The sequence below is a fragment of the Mustela erminea genome, chromosome 4 (assembly GCF_009829155.1).
Source record: "Mustela erminea isolate mMusErm1 chromosome 4, mMusErm1.Pri, whole genome shotgun sequence".
In the NCBI taxonomy this organism is placed as follows: domain Eukaryota; kingdom Metazoa; phylum Chordata; class Mammalia; order Carnivora; family Mustelidae; genus Mustela; species Mustela erminea.
Genome location: NC_045617.1, coordinates 416,961 through 431,892, shown reverse-complemented (window position 1 = coordinate 431,892; position 14,932 = coordinate 416,961).

Here is a 14,932-nt window from a genome sequence, read left to right as displayed (position 1 = left end):
GTCAGGTGAGAGGGGCGGGGCCAGGTGAGAGGGGGCAGGGTCAGGCGGGGTCAGGTGAGAGGGGGCGGGGCCAGGTGGGGTCAGGTGAGGGGGGCGGGGCCAGGTGGGGTCAGGTGAAAGGGGGCGGGGCCGGGTGGTTCAGGTGAGAGGGGGCGGGGCCAGGTGGGGTCAGGTGAGAGGGGGCGGGGCCGGGTGGGTCAGGTGAGAGGGGCGGGGTCAGGCGGGGTCAGGTGAGAGGGGGCGGGGTCAGGCGGGGTCAGGTGGGCGAGGTCCTGAGAGAGGCAGTGGGCAGAGTGAAAGGCACGCGGGGGCTTCCTCACGGCGATTGTGGCTGCGCCACCCGGCCGGAGCTGGGGAGCTGCGGGAGCACCAGGGACACTCGGGGGTCCCAGCGCTCGAGAGCCCGCCCGCACCCTTCAGGCGCACCGTGGGGCCAACAAGGACTCCGGGGACCATTTCCCGCCCAGGCGCCCCGCACGTGTGAAGCGGCAGCGGACAGGACAGGACAGGACAGGAGACGGACCGGCCCGGCCGAGGAGCAGGAGCGCATCCGCGTGGGCGATGACGCCGGAGCCGGCCGGGCCAGGAGGAGTCGGGAGGCAGACGCGCTTGTGGACGGAGAAAAGGGAAGGTTTCTCACGGGACTCCCAGGAGAGAGGCTCTCGTCACCTCAGGAAAGCCCGAGGAGCCCATGGGGAGGCCGTCGCCTGGGGCTCCTGAGGGAGGGCGGTCAGTGAGCCGCGGGTGCGCCGGCCGCGGGGCGCACGGTGGCCGCGGGGCGCACGGTGGCCGCGGGGCGCACGGCGGCCGCGGTCAGACGTCGGAGCGCAGGAGGCCCGTTCCAGGCCGCACGGGCGACCCGCGCGCACGAAACACCCCGGCTGCCGGTCCGAGCCTTCCGCGCTGGGATCCTGCAACTACATGATTCCCGGTTCCTCTGGGACACGCAGCCGCGCGTTTCCATCCGTCCTGCCGCGAGGCCAGAGAACGCCGGGGTTTTGTGCTTCCCTTTTCCACCCCAGTTTCATCACGAAAGGAAAACGATGTAGTTGAAAGGGAGGAAGGGAATGGAAGAAAAACAGAAAAGGAAGAAGAAAAAAAGGGGGAAAAACCCAGCTTTTTCGAGTTTGCTTGAAAGTACTGAAGCGACTCGGGGAAACCTGCGCCGAGACAGTGACGCCCGTCAGGACGTTGTAGATGGGCCGGCGAGGGGAGCCGGTCCGCAGCCCGCCGCGAGGAGGGCCGGACGCTGGCACGGGCCCGTCTGGGCGACCGTCTGCCTCCTCCACGACCGATCTTGAGTCCGTTCTCACAAAGGCCTCCCGTGTCCGCTGCAGAGAACCGAGACAGGAGGGTCAGTCACGAGGAGAGTACAGACCGTTCCCAGGACCTCGGCGCCCGGGAGAGCGACCCTGAATGCCTTTCTGGCTCGTTCCGTCCAGGATGTTGTACGCGGTCTTCGGACGCATCGGCGCACAGTCTTCAGAAACACAAACGTGCGCGTGTGACCTCATGCCCTGTTTCCTCGCCCGATGTGTCACGGCGGCAGCTTGGTGCGCCAGGCACGGTTCCGAGAGCTTTCTGGGCACGCGGCAGCCCCGGCCCCCGAAGGGGCTGCGGCACAGAGAGGCTGTGTGACTTGCCTGGGGTCCCACAAAACGAAGTGCTGGTCCGGCTCCAGCCTCTGAGGCGTGACCCTCTTCTCAGGTTGCTTCACAACATTTTAATGACTTCATAGTATTTCGTCATATCAAGATGCAATAATTTGTTGAAATATTTATTTCTCGCTTCAGATTTTTCCCTGTTATGAAGCACACTGCAACAAGCACCTTACAGTCTTCCAGCCGAGTTTTTGTCTACAAACCGTGTGATTTCCTCACACCTGCTGACCACCCAGTTCCAGCGGGAACCCCGCCCGACGCGCTCCGAGGGTTTGGAATATGTGCGGACGAGTGCTTCCCAGAGGGGGTTCCGATCCCACCCACCATGAGGGAAGACGCCCCCCACCCGCACAGACCCTCTTCCAAGACGGAAAAGGCAGCTCCCGGCACAGCCGGCAGCACACGCTGTTTCTGCTCTACATCCCCGGCCACGTGCGTGGCTGAGGACAGTGAGGACTTTCCTCGCGTCTTGGAGTGCTCGCCGGTGACACTGGCCAGTAATTAAGGTCTCTGCGTCACCGAGGCTTTGACACACTGTCCTCTTCCGTGGTCCCGGTCCAGCCGAACTGTGAAGCTGGCGGAAACGCAGGACAAAATCGAGACATTAGCTCTTTCCTTTTGAGAAAGTACAGTTTATGACACGAGAATTGTTGAGCTCCCGTGAAGGGCGCCCGGGTCGGGGAGCTCATGCTACAGGCATCAGCACAAAAGGAAGGGCCGTGACCTCCTATGCGCTGGGCTCTCAAAGAGTTTTGCGGATGCACGTGCACTGTGTGAAATGAGTTCTTGTGTGGGGTTGGGGTGGCCTCGCCCACCGGGGTGCCTCCCACGCCTGCGCGCCCCCGGTGTGGTGGACTGTCCCCGAGCCGCCGGATGGGTCAGCCGCTCGGAGTAGCACGATACTCCCGGCCCCTTCAGGTGAGGGCCAGGGGTGGCTGGAGCTCGAGGAGCAGGGGGACGCCCTGATGAGTCTGGGCCCGGGGGAGCCCCAGTGTCCTGCTGGGAGGACCGTGGGCAGCAGGTCCCTGAAGGCCGGGACTGCTCTCGGCGCCTACCTGACCCGGGAGGGCGGGAGCCATCCTGACACACCCCCACCGGCCTCTCCTCCCGGGAGAGCAGGCGTCCACAGAGCTCAGCATCTCAGCAGCTCACTGCGCAACCCTCTGGAAGAGAAGAGACTGTGCCTCTCTAGGAGCCCCTGTGGGCCTGGGCACTCTCCTGGTCAGCTCAGCTCAGGACGCAGTGCCCTGCAGTGAAGGCCAGCAGGAGACCAGGACCCAGAGCAGGTGACCCCAGGACACCTATTGCAGGCTCTGGCTTCAGGACGGCCGTGCCGACCCCGTACCCGCGAGGCTGTTTCTTCTGCTGCACAAGAGAGACCACGGCAGGAGTCATGGGTCACAGCGAGGACTGGATGGGCAGCCCAGGCAGAGATGAACCTGGGACCTAGTGCTTAGGAAGGACTTCATAAGTGCCACACGGCAGGGCAATTGTAGGTGACCTATCGCTCATAAAACGAATGCAAATTTGGAACACGGAGGCAGGGGTTCTTAGAACTCAGGGTGTCTCCCCCACGCAGAAAGCTCGTCCACTCCACGAGCAGGGTCTCTGCTCTGTGTGTTTAATCCCTGCTTGTTTGGGCCCAAATGTGACTGGAGGTGGCTGGTCAGTCTTTCTCTTCAGAAGACCAGCGGCTCCAGGGCTCAGCGTCTGCCGTCACCCAGGGAAGCCAGGGCGCAGACACTCGGTTGTCCAGGAATCAGTGACGCGTGTTGCGTGTTCTTGGAATCCAGGGAGCAGAAAGTCCCTAGTGGGTTCCCAGAACCTTCCTGCCCTCCTATCCCACTCGAGCAGGGAAGTTCCGGATTCTGTGGTGGAAATGATTCATCTGCTGGACCGAGGGCTCTAGACCCAGCTTCTCAGTTGGAGAGCAGTGAGTGCTTGCACATCTGGGAAGCCTTAGGGTCCCAGCTCACTTGGCCAGGCTCCGTGTTTGGACACAGAACCACATTTCGGCTGAGCTCGTGATCCCAGGGGGACTGAGCATGTGTCCCTGGGCGGCGGGAGTTACCCGCTCCCCTGGCTTCGCAGGATCAATACGCTCCTTACGCAATGAGTGTTTCCCACACTTGCCAGATTACCAGTTTTCTGCTTAGAACAGCAGTGCAGGGGCTGCCTGGAGGCTCTGGGGCGGTGGGTCGGTGTGTGCCTGGGAACAGAAGCAGCCGTGCAACGAGCTTGTTCACAAATTCTCACTGTCAGGGCAGAATGGCCAGGGGCCAGGGCGACAGCAGGACCTTGAGGCCAGCCCCACCTCCTGGCCCGCCCGTCACATGGCTGCACAGGCCACACTCCTCCAGGAAACTGACTCTGGCCTCTGACCCCAGACCCTCACCTTCCCCTTGCCCCCGGGACTCAGTTACTAGGCCACCCAGCCTGGTACCGGCGCATCCACGGGGTGTGGCCCTGTGGTGGACACCCGGGCTGGCGGCGGCCTCAAGGAGCTCTGTGTGACCAGGACTGCAGCTCGAAAGCTACTTCCCCGAGACGGCTCAGCATGTGCAAAAGCCCAGCATCTGGGAGTCTGAGCACTTAGTTCAGCCCTCGACTCTGTCCCAAGACCACGATGACAGCAGCCGGTCCCTGTCCGCCTGCGGGCACAGCGCTCACTGCCGGGGCCCCTCGGAGCTGGCTCCCGGCTCAGGGGCCTGCTCCAGCTGCCACCGGGTGTGTGGCTCCTGGAGCCCCCGGCCGTGGAGGGCAGCCGGTCCCTGCACTGGGGCAGCTCGGCAGGACAGGTGCTGAGAACACGGAGGGGTGAGGACTCAGGTATCAGAGGCTGAAGGGGCCTCAGGGTGACTGTGGGCAGGAGCCGGAGAACCAGGGACGGACCTCACGACCCAAAGTCTGAGATGACGGATTTGAATCCAAACCACCCGGAATCAACGGCTCCGCGAGTAAATAAAGGCCTGGGAGCAGCGCGCGCCCTCTGCCGTCTTCCTGCGGATGCTGTGCCTGAGGAGTGAGCATGGCTCCTCCCCGACATGGCTGCTTCGCTACCTCCCTGCAAGGGGGTCGCTCTCGGTGGAGACCTGAGCCCTCCGCCGGGCAGTCAGGTGCCCTTGGAGGAGCAGGGCCCTTCTGGGTGCTCCGTCAGCAGACGGGCTGTGCCGTGGCCAGGAGGCAGCCCGGGGAGTGGGGTCCCACGTCCAGAACCGCACACCCACGCGTGTCCTCCGTAGGGTAGACAGACACTCTGCGAGGGGCTCGGAGCGGCCCCAGCCCCGGCCCCGGCCACGGTGTGCACTGACGGGAGGCAGGGTTGCCTCACAGCACCAGGGAATGGGCCGCGGGCTCCTGTCGCGTGCGAGCGTGCTCTGGCTCTGCTTGGGCAGCAGGGCAGTACCCTAACCGTATTTGCGCTGGGCTGTCCCTCGAATGAGTTTTCATCCCTGAGCGGAGCTGCCCAGCGGCACTGGGAGAGCACGAATGTGCGGGGACGAGGGAGTGAGGTCTTGCTCCAGATGAATGATCTGTAAAGACTATTTTTGGCCCAGAATCAGAGTCAGCTGCATTCAAAATCAGCCTGAGGCTTCTTTGTCTAAAACACACTTCACTGGTGTCCAAACCAACCAGGTCCAACGGACGAGTCTCTTATCGGGTCTTTCCACCGGAGGAGGGACCTCGCAGTGCCCCACGCAGCTTCTGGGGAAGCAGGACACCAACAGAAGCCGTCTGACCCAGGGGTCCCGGGGCCCAGGTCTGTGCTGCACAGGGAGCCCGGAGCCAGCTCTCGGCAGAGCAGAGGCGGGCAGGAGGGCACACACGCTCGCGGCGTCGCAGGCCTGGTCGGGGCTGCCCGGGGCCTCAAACGCACGTCCTGCGAGTGCGCGGTCAGAAGGGCAGATTGAGACGGTGGTTCCTCTCCTTGTCCTTCAACTCGCACACAGACACTAACGGGGCGGCTGCAGGCTTGAGGTCAGACAGCAGAAGCAGCAGTCCGGGGTGCGGCTGAGTAACTCCATCTGAGGTATCAAGATTTGGGCAGAGACCCCTGCCAGTTAGGACTCAAGGATGGAGTGAAAACACTAACTAATTTCACTCTGGATTAAAGGACCCTCAGACCGTCCGCCTTCAATCTCGGAAGGGTTAAATGTGCCGTAGAACGTTTCTCTCGTTGGGTGTTGTCGCGTTCAGGGCACATAAAGCAGATCAGACAACGTTCTTCCGAAGCTGACAATAGCGGCTCCTTCCCGTGCTCTCCGCCTGCGAGCTCTCGGCAGCCTGGGGGAACCTCGAAGTGTCCTGAACACACAGCCCTGGGCCAGGCCAGAGGCGCTCGTCCGCTTCTCCCCAGGAAGCAGCCTCCGTGTGTCCACCTGACACGGGTAATATCGAGGCCAGAGCCGATTCCAGTTACTGCCGGCAGCGCTGGGAGCCGGGTCTCAAGTGTGTCATTGCTGAGCCTGGTAAAGCTCACGGCCACGGCAGCAGCCACGGCGCCGCGCTCGGCATTTCTGTGTGGATAGAACGCAGACATGCACACCCACAGGCTTCCTTTCCCAGCACGCCGATCCCCTAGCCACAGCAACCACCGCAAACCTGGGGACATCAGGGGACACAGTATTCTCACCGTGCTGTGCAGAGGACGTCCTGACGCCCAGGGGCGGAGAAGTTATCCACTGTGGCCAGTGGTCAGCCAGGATCCCCGAGAGAGGGAGGCGGGAAGACGAGCCCAGACTTGAGTTGTGACCACTTGTCCTTTGGACGTGACCAGACGTGACCAGACGCTTAGCCTTGCTGTCCTCCTGTTTGCCCTGTGCAGGTGAGGGAGCGGGACCCCGGGTGCCGTGGCTGCCCACGCTGAGACCGCAGAGATGTGAGCGTGTGAGGGGCACTGCACCACTCCGGTCGAGCCCAGACGCTGAACCTCTGATTTCACGCTGGGCACCGTGCAGAGCCCCACACCAGTAAGAGTGGAGGGCACAGGCGTTTCCAGGAGGTGCGGGTCGGGAGCTATGGATCATCAGTACTTTCCCACGACTCAGCATGTACTCACGCTCCCTTTTTTGGGGAACCCATGGCGCCCTTTCTTACGCCCACGTTCACACTTCCATGGAACACGGGACCTTCCGTCAGGCTGCACCTTCCGGCACGAAGCGGGACACACGGCATGGGTGTCCCCTCTGACCTTGGGCACACGTGGACACCGTGTAGGTGAGTGTCCGCGAGGGTCCCCTCTGACCTCTGGAAGGGGTGAATTTCTGGCCGTGCTGCTTCTCTCCCGCCACGAGGGGGTTTGTCCTTAGCGTCCGAGAGCAGGCGAGCCAGGGCCGTGCCATAGGCTGCGGGTTTTCCACCTGAACTATTTCAAAACTCTCGGTTCCATTTTCAAAATACGCAGCTTAAAACCCGGAGCTGCAGTGAAGGGATGTGCTGAGTCTGAGCGGAGAAACCGCACGTCAGCTGCTGCCGCGACGCGGGGCGGGGCCACCAGTGGACGAGCAGGGCCCACTGATTCCTCGCGCCAGGCCGGGTGGGTCTGGGGCCGCCCTTTCTCCACCGCTGCCGCCGCACAGCGGCCGGTCCCAGAGGCTGCTCGCCTGACAGGAATGGCATCTGGTTCCAAAACGGAACTTTCTTGCTGACTCTTTCCTCAGAAACATCCCCGCCTCACCGTCCGTCACCGCCTTCACCGCCACGGTCCCCAGGAGGGTCTAGGGGCCCCCCACCCACTTGCCCCCTGACGGCCCTGCCGGCCCCTGACCACACTTCTGCTCCGGCCTGAGAGGATCCAACCCAGGCCCCAGGTCTACCAACCCCTGTCCTGCTGGAGGCTCCCCCAAGGGACACAGACTACAGGGCCTGACGTCTGGTGCTTCCACTGGCCTTCACCGTTCCCTGCTTAGGCGTCCACCACCACCCTGCACCGTCCAAATCTATGCCAGGGTCCTGGAGCAGCCCCTTGAGGCATGAGTGCAGAATCCCTCTGTGTCCCCAGAGCGGGGTTCCTTGCCGGGACCCCATCCACCCTGAGGTCCGGGCCTAGAGGCTGGGGGGCACACCCTTCTTATGACCTCACCCAGAGCCCAGGGCTCTGGCCTGTGACCTCTAGTAGCCGACCCCCGCCCCGGGGGGGGCTTCTCCACTCTCAGGAGAGACCAACCAGTCCCCCAAAAGTCCACATGGATCGCGTGGCTCTCCCAAGTAAAATGTTTGCCAGGTTCCTGATCACTTTCAGGGCAAAGCTCGGGTCAGAGGCCGCCGGACCCAGCTCTGGGGGGTCAGTGGTCCTTGGCTCTACCCATCCCCACCCCCATGGCCCTGCCCGAGTGCCCTTTCCCTCATGCCCCGCTGACGGCAGTGGCTGATTCTAGGAGTTTCCCTCTGCCCTGCGGGGGCCTGGCCTGGGCCCCGCACTGTGTTTTCTATTGCCCTACCCACCTCCAAGCAGCTGCCCCGGGTCACCTGCAGGCCCAGCCCCTCCAAATTCCTGGTCCCCAGGACAGCAGGTGTGAGTCAGGACCTGTCTCTGGGCAGAGACACACCTGCTGCCCACACATCTGAACTCACCGCAGGGACCACAAACCTGCACCTTTGCGTTTGTGTCTGCACTGCTGACGGAGGAAATGAGGTGTCAGACTGCTCCCCCCGCAAAACCATAGGGCATGCAGGCCCCAGAAACCGGCGTCTTCACGGACGGCGTCTCGCGGACCGGCCTGTCTCATCACCCCCGCCCTCCCTCCTCACCCTGGCCGCTGGAGCTTCCCTGCTGCCCGTGGCCCCGCGGAGGTGGGGGCAGCCTCTGGACACACGCACGCTCTACGCTGCTTCCCTCCCGACTGCTTCCGTCTGCAGCAAGGAGTCGAGCCTGGTTCCTGATCACTTACGGCAAAGCTCATGCCCTGGGCTCTGGGTGAGGTCATAAGAAGGGTGGGCCCCCCAGCCTCCAGGCCCGGACCTCAGGGTGCATGGGGTCCCGGCAAGGAACCCCGCTCTGGGGACACAGAGGGATTCTGCACTCGTGCCTCAAGGGGCTGCTGCAGCGTGTCCATGTTCGCCGACGCAGGCGTGGCTGTGGGAAAGCTCGGGGGAAGCTGTGCTCCTTCCAAACGCACACCGGGTTTCCCAGGGTCGCACTTCTCTGGGTGATGGCCTGAGACAAGACCTGTCTTCCGTGCGCTCCGGGGCGGGAGAGGAGAGAGGGTCGCAGAGACCCCCGCGGTATCATCCGCACCCGTGCTGCAGGCCCCACAGCCACTCTCAGAGCTCCCCGAGGTGCCCGCGTGGGCGCCCAGAGGCCCCTCACGCTGCCTTCCCGCCACCTCCAGCTCCGGTCACCGCCCTGCCTCCACGCCCTCCGAGCCCAGCACCTCCCCAGGACAGCGGGCTTTGTCCTGGCTTCTGGCTGGAAGCCCACGTCCAGAGCACGTGGGCACATCTCCCCAGGGGCCCTTGGGGATGCACACCGAGACCTGAAAGGGCACCCTTTGACCCAGCAATTCCCGTCTGACCGAGTCTCCACACCCGGGAGACGTGCGTGCAGATACGGAGCAAGGGCGTCCCCGGAGCCCTGCTGGTGAAAGACAAACTGGAGACAAGTAAATGCCCCCACCGGGGCCAGGGACCAGACCCAGGGCACCCATGGCTGGCGCCGAGCTGTTGGAGAGACGGATACACGGACGGCGTCCGCGCCGCCCGGACAGCGGCCTCTGGATCGGGCGAAGCCACACCCGCCGTGGACAACGCTCTGCGTGCAGACACCTGCTCTCCCGTCTAAACGGCTGAGTCACCGTGCTCTGCCACGCCCGTTCGTTTACTTGTACAACGTCAGGACTGAGGATGCTTTGCTGTCAAATAAGATCGTTGTCGACACAGCCCAAACCAGTGTAGACACTCCCCTCCTCTGCCCCAGGCCCTCACCTCTGGGGCCCTGGACTCTTGGGCGCTCACTTCCAGGCGACGAGGGTTCCCGGGCTGTTAGAAACACCGTCTATGCAGTAACATTCATGCGCCCGACGGTGTAGACTTAGTCCGCCTCCCGCTTCCTCATCCTGATGGTCTGAGTGTGCATGAATGTGTGTGCCTGTGCATGTGTCTCCGTGTGAGTGTGCACGTGCCTATGCTTACAGCTCAGCTGTGTGCTGTGCCGCTTCCCTTCAGGGTCGTGGGGCGTGTCTGCGTGGAACCTTCCCGACCACCCAGGGGAGACCACGCACAGCTGTCTTCCCTCCTGCAAGAGCCTCGGTCTCTTTTCTGGAGGCCTCTGGAACCGTCTGGGCTGAAAGAGAAGGGAGGGTAGAGCCCACCTGTGCAGGCCCAGGCCCGGGCGGAGGCGAGGCTGGGACCAGGCCCCAGCTCCAAGGGTGAGCAGTGTTGGCGTGTGAGGGTCTAGCAGAGCAGCAGGTCCCCGTCAAGACCCTCAGGAAGCTCTGAGGACCCCTCCTAGCCCCAGTGGGCAGCCAGCTGCGGAGTCTGTGTGCCTGTGACAGGGAAGTGGACGGGGCCCCCGGCCTAGCCCTGTGTCGCATGGGTGCTGCTCTCACTGCAGCTTTTCTGTGGGTGTCAGCACCTCCAAGTCCTCCGGCAGCTGCTGAGGTGCTTGCTGGCCTCTCTCCCCACTTGCCGGCCCTTGCACGCCTGTGTTTCTCTAAGTCATGGACTGTTAACCCCTTGAGGTCTCGCAGCCCTGTGGGGCCTCGACGGAGCAGCCAGTGCTGGGAACTGCCCGAGGTTGGACAGCACCGGGCCTGGGAGCAGCTCCGCGGGGAGGGCCTAGCAGCACTTGCACAGAGTGGGGCCGGGGACTGCTGTGGGCCGGGCGCCTCCTGTGTGCCCTGCGCTTTCCACCACAGCTGTGCTCTCGGTGGGTTTAATGGTCCCATGTCACAAATGAATGGGTGGAGGTTGGCGGGTGTGGACGGACAAAGCCCAGGCTCAGGGGCCGTGATCAGGCAGGTGTGCCGGGGCAGGCAAGACCCAGGTTGGGCGATCCGGTTCTGAGTGTCCAGCCCTCCCCTTGCAAGGCAGCTCCCTCCTCCTGGTCCAGCGGTCCCTGGAAATTCTGTGGCAGCATCAGGGCGCCTCGGCAGGGACACCCTGCCAGGGGAATGGCCGAGAGAGAGCAGGATGACGTCACCCAAGCCGGACAAGCCCAGCTGGCCCTCTGGAGTCTGAGATCCCATTCGGCTCTGGGCGGTCAGGGAGAACATGTCAGACAGCACAGGTGAGGCCTCCAGGTCTAGGATGGATGCAATCGGCCCTGTCCGGGCTTCCCAACACAGGCAGGCGCCTGAGGTCACGGCACCTGCCTGACCTGAGCTTACCACACCCAGCCACACCAGACCCAGAGTCCACAGTGCCGGTCCAGGGCCTGGCCACCCACCTCAGACCCCAGCTGGTCCTGCACCAGGCCCGGCCCAGGCGCCCGCCCTTGGAGCTCTCTGCAGACACTCTGTCACCCCCACACCTGTGGCCCCTGCTCCCCCCTTGAGCCACGTCCCTGAGGAGCAGCTCCGCCTCACCCTGGTCACCTGGGGGCCGCAGGGGCGGCACCAGCTGGGACGACTTGCTGCCGGGAGTATAAAGTGGTTTGGGCCTCTGAGAAGACGCCCAGCTCACGAGACGCCTTCATGGGGTCCTAACCCCGCCATGGTGCACTGGAGAGATGCTCCTTGCCCGGGACACAGGGTGCGTCATGGTCGGGTCTGGGCCCCATCAATCCACTGGCCCAGAGCCTGAGGGGAACCGTCGGTCAGACCAAGGCCAGGACGATGGGGCAGAATGACAGTCCTGGAGCGCCAGACCCTCACAGCCACTTTCGTCTCTGTGCCCCTGGAAGGCCCCACGCTGAGCGGCTGCCCGGCACCCCCTTCGTTAACAGGCCCAAGACCCGCCGTCGGGAGCCGCAGCATCCCTGTGCCCTTGTGATCTGTGTCTGGGCAGAGCGCCCGCTGCAGGTGGGAAACTCGGTTTTGGGCGTCCTTTCTAGAACGGGCCCTGCAGACGCTCATCGGCATGGAGCTAAGCACTAAGCCGCTTCCTTTAGGGTCCAGAGCTCTGAGCCGAGAACAGTGTTTATTCTCCCCGAAGGACCATGTCCTGCATCACCACCCCATCCCCTGCAAATAAGAAGCTGCATGGTCTGGAGCTCAGGGCCAGGGAACGGAGGGAGCTCCAGGCCTGGGTCTGGGGGCTCCAAGGGAGAAACGGCCTCCGTGCACTTACACACAGTCCTCTGGGGTGGTCTCCGACACCCTGACCCACCCAGGCAAATCCCCTGCTGTGGTGTATGGCCCAACATGCTGCTGGGACCCCCCTCCCCCTCCCGCGCCAAGACCCAGCTCTGTGTCCTGCTGGCCACCGTCTAAGAACACAGACCAAGACTGCCGGCTAGTGGGAGCGTCCTCTCCGGTCTCCCTCGCCCACACCACGTAGGGCCCCTCCGTGCCAGTGGCTGCTGGGGCTGCCCCACAGCCTGGTTGTAGATGGTCACCAGCTGATCCTGGCTGGCTCACACCTTCCACGCGGCCGCACTTCAGCACGGGTTACACAGGACCGGGGAGCTTGTGGAAAGGCAGGGCCACCACTGAGCTCTGGTGACCCTCAGCCCCGGGTTGGACAGCAGCCCCCAAAGTCAAGGCCTTTCCGGAAATCAAGCACGCGACCCTTCTCGGAAACAGGGCCACTGCAGATGTCACGAGTCTAGACGAGGTCGTCCGAAGGGAGGCTGAGCCTTCAGTGCCCTATAAGACAGGGCCCCTACCACAGGGAGCAGCCACGGGACAGCGGAGGCCAACTGAGACGGACAACCACAAGCCACAGCCCCACGGCCATTGGCAGCCACCAGCAGCCCAGAGAAAGGCGTGGACCAGATGGCCCATAGGGACAAGCTGACCTCAGACTCCTGCCCCCAGAACCAGGAGAAAGTAAATCTCTGTGGGTGATACCCAGTCCGTGGCCTGTGCTGCCACAGCTGTGGGAAGCCAGGAAGCCCCTGGGCAGTCCCAGAGCTGCCGTCTGTCTCACGTCCTCTGGGTCCCCCACGAGGAGCCCTGTGCACCCCTGAGGACGGTGGCCTGGGCCTGCGTCATCCCAGGACACTTACCCGTGAGGCGTCTCTCAGCAGTCTGGCCCCGGGGCTCCCGTGGCAGGAGCGGAGGCCCCTGGCCGCCACCACCTGCGTCCTCACTAGACTTTCCCTTCATTTCCGCAAAGTTGTTGTGAGCGTTCTGGGTCCTTCCCGTTCCGCGTGAAGTTTAGAATCGGCCCGTCCCTTCCTGCAAGCAGCCCTGCTGAGGCCCCCGGGCGGCATCCAGGTGGTGCCAGATCGAGGGCTCAGTCTGAGGAGAGCTGGGCCCCGGCACAAGCGCGTCTCCCGGCTCCGCAGGGCACCTTCCTCGTCAGCCACGCGGGCACTTTCGGCTGGACGTGCCAGCTGCTCCGCACTCAGCACGGCGCCCTGCGCGGTTTAGAACCGAGCCAGAGCGCGCGGGCTCTCGGGCCCCAGCCCCTGCGCTGGACGTCCAGCCCCCGCGGCCGCCGTGCTGAAAGGAGCGAGCAGGTGCCCCAGACCACAGCCCAGGCGGGTCTAAACTTACGAACGGGGGACCCTCCCGGTCACTCCGCAGCTCAGCCATTCAAGCCTTCTCGGCTCCCAACATTCCCGGATGCGACGGAGCAGAAGCCGCCCGCCCCACCGTGCCCTGTCCAGACGCCGCGCGGAGTCCGGGGTTGCGAGAGGACCGCAAACTAGTCTGCGCCGCGTCCCGCTTCGAGCCTTAGCGCAGCAGCCTGGCGGCCCCCCGAGGTGGGACACGGAGTCCCAGCGACCCAGAGCGTCGGCCGCAGGAGCGCCGGAGCCGAGCGCACCCGCACGAGCCACACACACGGTGCGCGGCACACGGGTTATGAGGACACAAACGCGGAGGCCTGGGAGCAGGCCAGTGGGCCTCGGCTGAGGAAGGACGCGGGAGCTAAGGGCCGTCCACACTGTGGGACCCGGTTCAGCAACAGGAAGGGGCGGGGGGCTGACCCCTGCCCACCCGGGGACCCGGAAAGCAGCATGCTGAGGGCGAGCAGGTCACACAGGCCACGCACCATGACTGCGTGGATAGGAAACGTCCAGAATGCAGAAAGCCGTACGACCAGAAATAGATTATTCATTCCTTAGGGCTGCGGTCTGGGGAGGCGATGAGTGCAGGGCCGTCCAGGACGACGGGAACATGCTACGGTAGGTGGGGGTGACGGTTTCGCAGCTCGGGGACTAGACTGAAAACCGCTGGATCGGTCACTTCCGGACTGTGAACCGTGGCTGCCTCGGCGACGACCTTGCAACAGGTTTCCGCCCCTCGGATGAGCTGAGTTCATTTTCCTCATGGAGCTCCCCCGCTCTGCCTCCCTCTGAAGCTCAGCTCCTTCCCGCCTGGCCCCGAGCGCCTCACGGGGCCAGCTGAGGTCCTTCCCGGGGGCGTGACCCTTGCCCTCGCGCAGGGCACACTCCTCACGCAGACTGTCACTGGCTTGTCCCGTCCCCCACGTGCGTCTCGACCAAGCACCACTTTCACAGAGCGGTCTTCCCCGAGGATCAGAGCGCACGCCGTCTGCAGGGCCCCGAGCCCCCTTCCCTTCCTCCGGGGCGCACAGCACCGCCCACGGCAGCACGGCCCGTGCCTGGGGCAGGGCCTGGCCCGTCTCTCGCGGTAGCACCCTGTGGCCCTTCGTCCTGGCTCTGGGATCAAAAGGGCATTAAGTCGGTCTCGAGGAAACCCAGCCCGGCGAGAGAGGAGCCGCGGCAGACGCTGACCTCTCCCTGCCTCAACTGCTGCTCGGAAACATGCTTTTTGTCTCGTTTTCAAAAGGTCTGTCTGGGCATCGTTCACTGAGAACGTTCACTGGGGATCCACCACTGTGCAACTGGATACGTGTTTTGCAGAGAAAAACCTCAAGAAATGTGTTTCTTATAATCAATTAGCATTAATTGAGCAGAATCACAACGATCAAACTGCACAGGAACGCAGCACATGCACTGGGAAAGCGGCCGTCTCCCCCGCACCCTCTGCTCGGCCGACTGCTCGCGAGGGGCAAAGACTCAGGTTAGGACCCCACGGAGGGCCGTCTTGGCCACACTCTCCCATCAGCCATCTTTGCTGGGGGCCAAATGTCTGAGCTAAAGGGGGTGCATTCTAGACCCTCAGAAGAGGAATTCAGACGGTCCCCAAATCGGCTTCCCTCCAGCTCCTGATTCCTGCCATGGACTGTTCGCTGACCGG